Genomic DNA, 10,619 nt, shown 5'->3' on the forward strand with positions numbered 1-10,619 from the left:
GGTCCTGCAGTCACATGATCAGCCTGCTTGTATGTCTGCCTAGAGACATTAATGATCAACTGTTAGCAACAGGATTGTTTGTTAATGACTTAAACAATTAAAAATATATTACCAATGAGGTTTGATGTCAGAAAATGTATTGTAGGTTAGCTGCAGTACCTGGATGCACTACCAAATGGAGACTCTTAACGTTAAATTGCATAGAACTGTAGTTTGTTATTTTAATACTGTAGTGACCCAAGGAGGTATTCAAACTATGAGCAGTTGGGAAGCAGACACGCATTGTGGGGGATTAGCTTGCAATGAGCTCACAAGTGGAGCAGGGAGTCGACCTCACCCAGTGGACAGTCAAGGAGCAGAAACAACCTCATAGGACCCCAAGGTTGCAGCAGTATGTATTCTACAAAACCAAAGGGTGGCGAATATTCATAAGTTGTTGATCATCTTCCAGGGTGACTGAGTGAACAAAGAAACAAACAGCAGTGGACAGGGATTTTTACAGTGCGGCTGTAGTGGGAGGCTCTTGCCTCTTGATTGGGCAGCAAGCACAAACATCTGTTTCAAGGTAATGAAGAGAATAACGTCAAGAGGGATTAACCAACTGCAAACCTGTTAGACAGAAAAGCATGTACAAAAATGGAACTATAAAATAAAGTTATGTCTGGATCTAAACTCTTCACCTTTACCTCAAATTATCGAATCTACAAATCTAAATTTCATTAGCAGACGCATTTATCCAACGTGACGTACATCTGAGAGTAAGATATAACACAAGCAAGGATCTAGCCAGGAGAATACAACCAGGAAAAGAGCTAAGGTGTGATAATAGGACCGTGGTGCCTACAGGCAGTGCAAACGGAATAGGATTTTTTTTTTTTTTTTTTTAACAGACTGTCACGTGCAAAGGTGTTCAGAGAAGAGCTGGGTTTTTAGTCTTGCCTTTAAGACTCAGAGAGAGAATCTGATGACGAGACACTTGATAGCGGGACTGTTTCAGATGTTAGGAATATACCGAGGCAATCAAATGCTTTGTGTAGATTGTAGTGTTTTTCTGCTAGATCATTTCTAAGATTAAATGTGGCTGATAGCCTATTGTTTGCAAGGTTCTTCTGAGAATAGTACTGGCAAAATAAATAACAGATTTTTAGCCACAACTCTTACTGGCATAAGACACCCAGGGGAAACTCAATAGTCAACATACCAAAGACAAAAATCAAAGCCGATGAAAGAAAAACAACAACAACAACACAAAAAAACTCACTTTTTCTATACATAGCTACAGGAATTAGTTTGACATTTAATTAGTCAATTTGTTATTCTCAAAGCTTCAATGTTTCTTAATTAAAAGTCTTAGTGTCAAAGAGATGCAAAGGTTGGAGAAGAAATTTTGTTACATTACAATCAATTTTCTCCATTTCAGCTGTAAAGGAAGTGAAGAGGCTGCATACAATCCTCACTGGTGAAAATACAAAAAGGCCTTAAACAAAGATGTGCCGTAGCTACGGAACAGGAAATGTACTACACACGTGGACAAAATTGTTGGTACCCTCGGTTAATGACAGAAAACCCACAATGGTCACAGAAATAATTTCAATCTGACAAAATTAATTAAAAATTCTATGAAAATTAACCAATGAAAATCAGGCATTGTTTTTGAATCGTGGTTTAACAGAATTATTTTAAAAGTATACTCATGAACAGCTGGACAAAAATGATGGTACCCTAAACTTCACTTTTTGTTGGACAACCTTTTTGAGGCAATCACTACAATCAAGCGATTTCTGTAACCGTCAATGAGACTTCTGTACCTCTCAGCAGGTATTTTGGCCCACTCCTCATGAGCAGACTGCTCCAGTTGTCTCAGGTTTGAAGGGTGCCTTCTCCAGACGGCATGTTTCAGCTCCTTCCACGGATGTTCAATAGGATTTAGATCAGGGCTCATAGAAGCCACTTCAGATAGTCCAATGTTTTCCTCTTAGCCATTCTTGGGTGTTTTTTAGCTGTGTGTTTTGGCTCATTATCCTGTTGCAAGACCATGACCTGCGACTGAGACCAAGCTTTCTGACACTGGGCAGCACATTTCTCTCTAGAATACCTTGATAGTCATGAGATTTCATTGTACCCTGCAAAGATTCAAGAACACCCTGTGCCAGATGCAGCAAAGCAGCCCCAGAACATAACAGACCTCCTCCATGCTTCACAGTAAGGACAGTGTTCTTTTCTTGAGATGATTCATTTTTGCATCTGTGAACATAGAGCTGATGTGCCTTGCAAAAAAGTTCCCGTTTTGTCTCGTCTGTCCATAGGACATTCACCCAGAAGCTTTGTGGCTTGTCAACTGCAGTTTGGCAAATTCCAGTCTGGCTTTTTTAGGATTTGTTTTCAACAATGGTGTCCTCCTTGGTCGTCTCCCATGAAGTCCACTTTGGCTCAACGACGACGGATGGTGCGATCTGACACTGATGTACCTTGACCTTGGAGTTCACCTTTAATGTCTTTAGAGGTTTTTCTGGGCTCTTTTGTTGCCATTCGTATTATCCGTCTCTTCCATTTGTCATCAATTTTCCTCCTGCAGCCATGTCCAGGGAAGTTGGCTACAATCCCATGGAGCTTAAATTTCTGAATAATATGTGCAACTGTAGTCACGGGACATCAAGCTGCTTGGAGATGGTTTTATAGCCTTTACCTTTAACATGCTTGTCTATAATTTTCTTTCTAATCTCTGAGACAACGCTCTCCTTCGCTTCCTCTGGTCCATGTTTAGTGTGGTACACACATGTCACCAAACAGCACAGTGACTACTTGTAACCCTATAAATAGGCCGACTGACTGATTACAAGTTTGTAGACACCTGCGATGCTAATTAGAGGACACACCTTGATTGGACATGTCCCTATGGTCACATTATTTTCAGTCTTTTCTAGAGGTGCCATCATTTTTGTCCAGGCCTGTTTCATGAGTTTATTTTTTAAAATAATTCTGTTAAACCACGGTTCAAAAGCATGTCTGATTTTCATTGGTTAATTTTCATAGAATTTTTTATTTATTATTACTTTTGTCAGATTCAAATTATTTCTGTGACCATTGTGGGTTTTTCTTTCACTAACCGAGGGGTACCAACAATTCTGTCCACGTGTGTATTTTTCTATTTATCTATGAATACCTCCTTGTCCCTGGCTTTCTTGGGGCATATTCCCTCATTGTATTGTACATTTGAAAAGCACTGTACTTCTTACTTTGTTTGTAGCGATATCAGCACAATAATTTCTTCTGAGATTATTTAAGTTCAGCTATCCTATTTGATGTCATTGCATTGAGAGTACACATAATAATATGTTTATTCCATTACTGCAGGACTTGATGTTCTCTGCAATTAGGTGGAAAAAGGATCCATAATCCGAAGCATAGGGACTGAAATAATAAAACCCCAGACCCTGTTGCTCAATCCAGCAAAAGCAGTCTGCATGTAAACATACAACAGACTGTATTGATGAACGCAGTGGGAACCTCTTATCAGGGGATACGAATACAATGATAATTTTTGGAGCAGGATAGAACTTCCAACCAAATTCTACTTTCAGTTGATTTCAAATTTCATTCTTGGCTTATTTGTTTATCAGTGAAAAGTACTGACAATTTTCAAACTAGACTGATGGCTGTATTTTATGGGTCTTTATCTTCTATTTTATGACCAGCACAGGTTAGATAGGATGGAAGTATGTTAATTTCCATGATTTTATGGATAATAATCTGACATTCACAATGGAAACAGGAGTAAATTGCTGCGTAATAAGTACCCTGTGTGCCTAATCAAATGCACAATATAAGTGCACATAAACCATACATAAGAAAAATCCATCGTCCTGACCATTATGCTGAAAGATTCCTCTGTCTGCATCGTGCTGGAAGACTTTACCTGAAACACAAGACTAAATACTGAAGCCTAACCAACTCAAAGTTGATCTTAACTGCTGTACTGAAATGGCTCCCTGGCCAGCATCAGCAACAGTGTAGCCAACATCAAGCAGAAAAATAGGCATAATATTAGTTGGGTAGGTTAATGATTTACGAATTCTGATCAGGCGCTACTTGAATGATGAATTGGTATGCAGGCATCACACAATGCTGCAACACCAGCCTGGTCATATCTCCGTCTTCTGTTGCTGGTTCTCGAGGCATGATGAAGCCATCTTCAACAGTTCCTCTGACATGTTCAGGAACTGTTTGAAAGAAACAAGTACACACACAATTATAGCAAAAACCTGGTACATCTATCTGTGTGTCGGTGTCACACACACTTAAATTTCTCTACACAAGAAACAAGGAAAATCCGTTTTAAAAAAAAAAAATGGTTAAACAATGATTTAAAACTTGTACAACCTCCTCTTCAGGTCCCACCCCTTTACTGCTGCATTGAGCTGGGTTACTGTAGTTTCATATGGCATGGCAGCGAAATCCACCTCATCCCTCTGATTTTTAGTCAGGGTCCTCAGGGCTCTTATATACCTTGTCGGTGGAAATTTGTCTTGGATCTCATGCCAGATAAGGGTGAGGGTCTGTCCCTTTTCTAGCCTTGCTTTGGCTCTGAGTAACCAGCCCTCTTCATCATCTGAGTCTTCCAGCACCAACCGGTCATAATGGCTCTGAGAAGTTTCTCCCTCTTTCACTGAGTTACCTGTTGCATAGGTCAACCACAGCTTTCTGGCTTCTTCGCACGTAGTGGTGTTCTTCACCAGTGACCAGTTGTCTCTCAGGTAATTTACCATACTTTGCCCAGGCTCTTTGTCCTTCACTAGCATTTTGACCTTTTTGAACTCTGTGAAGCCCTGGGCTGGTGTCAGCAGGCTCATCGCATTACCTGCTGCTCCAGCCACGGATGCTGCTGGGGCCTTCTGTGGCTGTGGCTGCTGTTGGGGTCTTTCTTCGGTTTCTTCATCCTCGGAAAAGTCTTCCAACATTGCCCTTTCCACCTCTTTGGAGTAGCTGTATGCTGCCCTCTTCATTCTCCGAAGCATCACATCATGGGTTATGGCGATGAAGGCCGTTCTGAAACCAGCTGTCAGCTGCGTACATGCTGCTAAAGTTCCATAACTAGGCATCATCAATATATTGGCCCATTCCCCAATTGTAGCACTCACCGGCAGGATTTTCCTCTCATCTGGTTTTTCAGCCCAGCTGACTGGCACATCATAGCTGGTCTGGCCGACTTCTGGCATGTATGCTTGCCTCTCATCTCTAGTTTTTATGGGGCCGAAGCTTGGATCTCTTGCCAACCTTTCTGAGGTTCTTCTTACTGACACCATTTCTACTGGTTTCTTCTCACCTTTTCTGGTGCCCACTCTGAGGTCTTTTGGAGGGTTAGGTGTCTGATGGGGGACTGATTCCAGTGACTGGTCGTCTTCTTGTTCTTCTTCTTCATCGGACGACTCACTGCTGCTTATCACGATATCTGGTTCTGGTACTGGGTTGACGGTAACACGTCTTGGCTCCAAACTAGTGCGTCTTCTTGGGACAGGAGGCGTTGGTCCTGGAGTGATGGGTGAAACTGCTGGGCCTGCAGGTACGGGGGTTCTTGGTGTTCTCTGCTCTCTTGGGTCCTGCCCAGTGGTTTGCAGGTTAGTATAGTCACCTTCGGGGATTGCGCCTTCCATGGCCCCTTCTTGGTCCCGTAGGTACAACCTCTGTACCACAGCTCCCGGAGGAGTTTCTTGCTTCCATATTACCATGGACTTGGGTTGAGGCTGGCTCTGGACGTAGCTGTGCTCACCCCCAGGGTAAGCTCCAGGCGGGGCTGTCTCACCAGGTGTGGATGATTTTCTCTCCCGCTCAGGGCCGAACACCTCAGGCAGCTTTGCTCCGTCTTCTGCTGGTCGATCGGTTTTCCCCTTTGCTTTAAGGCCTCTCGCCTTCTCTGCAACCTTGCAGGGCTTCAGTATGCGATCTCTCCGCTCTTTGTTCTGGGCTTGAGAGGTCATGACCACCAGTTGCTTCAGTTCATTACAAACCTCATGCGCCATCAACTGCCACTTTGCCGCTCTCGTGGCCGCCTCTTCTGCCACTTCCCAGGGCAGCGTGTTGGATCTCAGTCCATCAGCACAGATGACCACTCTCCTGTACTTCAGGTCATTTGCTTTCGCCAATCCTTTGATCAGTGCACCATACAGCCTTTTTCTGTATGACTCAATGTCGTCTCCTTCACGATACTCATCTTCTATCACATGGATTATAGAGTAGTATGTTGAATCTCCCCCGCTGGTTACCACTACAGACCTACATCCGTCTGGACGATTCCTATTCTCCTTACTGGCTTCTTCTCTCTCCCTCTTGTACTCTTCGCCACCTCTGCGTGCGAGAGCCTTTCTGAAGGCTGTATTTCTGACTTTCAGGATGGAGGAGGATATCACCAGCAGGGCGTCTGCGTGGTACTGCCAAGGGTCTCCCTCGATGTAGTAAGCTGTAGCCCCTGTCTGGTTGCTGAATTTCTTACCATCTGTGGGCAGCGGTGGTAAGGTGGGGAGAATCCTCTCGGATCGGTCGCTCATCGACTCATCCCTGGTGCAGAGGTCGTCGACTGGGTAGTCTGTAATGGCGTATGCGGCTTGGTACGCCTTCAAGGATTGAAGGGCCTTCTGTGTAGTTTGGAGAACTTCGTCGGTTGCCTGCACCCTCTCACGGCCTGCAGGAGTCAGAGCAGAGTAGTTTCCTGCTAAACTTGGTCGAGGCATCGGGTACGGACGGCTTGGTTCACCAAATTCTGCCTGCAGAGCCTCCCAGCTGGCAAACCCTGTTGGCCTTGGCGGCTCGGCATGCTCAGGTCCCTCTGCGTCTGGGTCTTCTTCCTCTGAGTCGTTCGCCGACCCTGAGCGCGTCTGCTCGCTTCGCCGGTCCTCTTCGACCGTCATCTCGCTTCTTGATGCTACATATTCATGTATAGGCCTCAGCACATCTCGCTGGTCCCTTTGCACTGCCGTTGCCCGCACTTTGTTGGAGATCAGAACAGGGACCACTCCCGTCTCTTTGGCAAGCATCTTCACCACAGGGTCATATTCTGCAGAAGGACTCAAAAGCATGACCACTTTTGACATTGGAGCACTTCTCATGGATTCTTTCAGATACTCACCCCACCAGATTAACCATTGTCTCACCCCATCCTTCGACTTTGGTGGTGTCGACATGGTTCCTAGCACTGTCAACCAGTGCTTTCCTATTTTCTCGCGGGAGGTGAAGCTCCCGTCTTTGTCAAGGCCTTCCTGTATTTGCTCTTTTAGTTGCGCTTCTGTCAGCCTCTGGTTGAAGTTGCGCACATGCTTCTTTATTTCTTCTTCCCAGGTATCCCATCCCTTACCTGCCAGGACAATCTGGTACTGGAAGGTCGGAGTAAGGTCTGGGCGAAGCATCTTTGAAGTGGAATCTTTCACTACTTCGTTAATCGTTGTTTCCCCCGGCGCTGGGGCCTCGGAGGATGGATCTTCTTCTTCTCGCTCACCGGACCCTCCAGCTTTTGCGTCATCTTGTGGGGCTGTTTCTTCTTCTTTATCAGGGACGAGTACATCTTTGTCTTGTTGGCTCTCAGCCATCGTCTTTGTCGTCTCGAGTCGTCTGCTCCCTCAAAACCTCTCGTAGGACCGTTGAGCAGGGATGAGTGCAGACTTCGTCTGGCTGCTCCGCGGTGCCTTTTTTCTGGGATGCGCTGGCCCAAGGTCACTGCGGCTTCTTCTAGCCTGCGGTTCTCACTGTACCTCCCGTCAGGCGTGATGATCCCGAGTCTCTCTGTCGGCTGATCACCCGTGCTGTGGATCCTCGGTCAGAAGGTCTCGTCTTCTCCTTCCCCGATCTCCGCAGCGTGGACCCTCGGTTAGAAGAGATTGGCCCTCTCTTCCCCAGTTTCCACTAAAAGGTTCTGGCGGTTGATTCTAGGTGTCGGTGCCGGACCCTCAGAATCTTCTTTTGGACACTTCTTTCTTCACTCGTGCCCACCCAGGGACGCCATGTTCGCCAGTCTAGCCTTTTTTAACCCTTGCCTCAGGTTAAAATTGGTCCAGCTCTCCGTTTAAAGGGTTAGATTCTATCTGCCTATTAGTGTTTCCTCTAACAGGTTTCAGCAGAATAAATTAAGCTGGAATCGAGAGACACTCGCCCAGGTTCTAACTGCCTTGCATCCGAATGTCTCACCCCTCTTATCTGATAAATGCTATCCCACCAAGCAGCTTTTCTAAGTGGTAGAATTGATCTATCATTCACATTCGTTATCGGTCAGCTGCTCTCATAAGGACTTGCCTGCACTTGGTGCTATTCCTGGGTTCGTTTTAGAGGTTTGGAAAGAACTAACCTCAGGGGTAATGTTTAAACACTCTCACTTTGGACTAAGTAACCTTTAAGAACCATTGGTTTGAATGCACACAATCAACTTAACTTTTTACCACTATGCAGATTTTCAGTGATTTATAATAATTTCATTAGGCTTCTCTTTAAATGCAATACAGCTTTTTATTAAGCAAATCTTAGCAAGAGCACAGCATCAATTCATGATTAAAACAATTAATTATTTCTGATTAAAAATGAGACTAAAGTAAATAAATTGAGCGTACCTGACAATCTTCTCTAATTATTAAATTTAGGAGAGAGAGCGAACAGCGCGGCCACTACCGTATCACTCGGTACGGTACACAACTAAAAATATCAAAATACAAATGTTAATGATGTGTTGTAATTTCTGTTTTCATTTCACCCTGTCCTTCCCTGTCATTTTAGGACATTACTATTTGTTTTTAAATTGGTGCACTGGGAGAAGTAGGGGAAAAGTTGATGCATCCTTTGGCAAATTGCATAGTTTTTTGTTGTTGTTTTATTTTTAAAGAAGGTCACTACAACCCCTGCAGCAAGCAGACATTAAAATGGGCCTTTGTCTTCAAATGTTAATGCAATGTTCATTTCACGAACTTTAACAGAGAATTCGGCATGTGCGTCTGTTCCACTGGGAATGTGGTCAGCCTTAAGACCAATGTCACAAGCTGGAAGATGTGCTGAAAGTGTGACTACATGTATATTTATAAGTGCTTAAGGGTTAACCTGAAAACATCTCTTTCAACATGTATGTAATTTCAGTAAGTGTAACAGGGAAGGTCTTCAGATTCAGTCTTTTTTCTCCAGCCTACAAATTGGATCTGAAAAGGGAAAATATAAATATATATATGTATATACACACAAACACATACATATATATATATTCATTCCTAGTTATATTTCTAGAACCACTTTGACATTTCAGAACTCTGTTATACTTGATTTAGGCTCCCTAAAGATAATTTAGTTTTTGTGGTATGAGTTGGTTGCAATCATAGACTGTATATAAAGATGGACGTAGCATCTGGCTCCAGAATTGAAGCCAACCCGGAAGTGTCAAAAACTTGCAATATCTCGCCGTCCGCTAGGGTTGGCTCCAAAAAGCTTTTGCTCCATAGACCCCAATTCATTTTTGGAAAAAATAAAATTTGATAGACGGATTTTCTACAGCTCAGGATTTTTTTCCTGTTAGTTTTCATGGTCAAAATGAGAGATCAGGTGGCCGATCTTAAAATAAATCAATACTGAATTTTAAATAAATCGTTAAAGTTGGCGGAGCCAGGGGGCGTGGCTATACTTGATAGACAGCAACAGAAGCCTCTCCGGTAAAACGTGGGCGGGATAAGAGAGTTCTCAGCCAATCCTGCCCCTAGTTGCTCTCTGGTCCAGCCTGTTTGATGACGCTTTTTACGTCACTGGCTCCAAAAAAAAAATCCAAAACGGCGACCAGGAAGTAGCAAAATCCGGGCTTCATTTTCTCACCGTTGAAACCAACGGGTGACGTCACGGTTAGTTTACGCCTGGTTGCAATATCTGCTCAATCAGTGATGAAAGTTCAGAGAAAATGACTTTTTTTGTTATGAAATATTTCATATTAAAAGTTCTATATGTTTTCTTTTTGGTTATTATGACATTCAGCTACATATAGTTCAGAAAATATCACTAGTTGCCTTCTGCATTATCAACAGTTTTGTTAATGTGTGCTAATAGATTAACTTTTTATGATGACCTCCCTTTTTTCCTCCTATTTCAACTCACCCGTAATCCGAGATTGTTTGATCTGTCAATCAGTGACATAATGAGAAATAAGAGAACATTTCAGGACCCTGATGAGTTCAATTGAAATAACCCACTTAGTGATTCAAGGATTCATAAAGTGTATCTCTGTCAACAGTATCACATCTGTCAGAAAAAATCTTTCTGTTGTGGTGCTATAAGTGAGTTTATCAGTAAAAATAGTCTGCTCAACTATCACGCCCTGCTGCAGAGTCACTGTCACATCACTGTACCGCTTGGAGTTGAACCTTTGTCACTGGCACTGACTCACCAAAACCAGGACCCTTCATTTCGAGTTCCTGCCGCTCACATCCAAACTTTTTCTGAGTGAAAGGAAAAGTTGTTGTTGCAGTGTATCCTGATTCTACGTTGTTCGCCAGTCTAGCCTTTTTTAACCCTTGCCTCAGGTTAAAATTGGTCCAGCTCTCCGTTTAAAGGGTTAGATTCTATCTGCCTATTAGTGTTTCCTCTAACAGGTTTCAGCAGAATAAATTAAGCTG

The sequence above is a fragment of the Acanthochromis polyacanthus genome, chromosome 7, assembly GCF_021347895.1.
Source record: "Acanthochromis polyacanthus isolate Apoly-LR-REF ecotype Palm Island chromosome 7, KAUST_Apoly_ChrSc, whole genome shotgun sequence".
In the NCBI taxonomy this organism is placed as follows: Eukaryota; Metazoa; Chordata; class Actinopteri; family Pomacentridae; genus Acanthochromis; species Acanthochromis polyacanthus.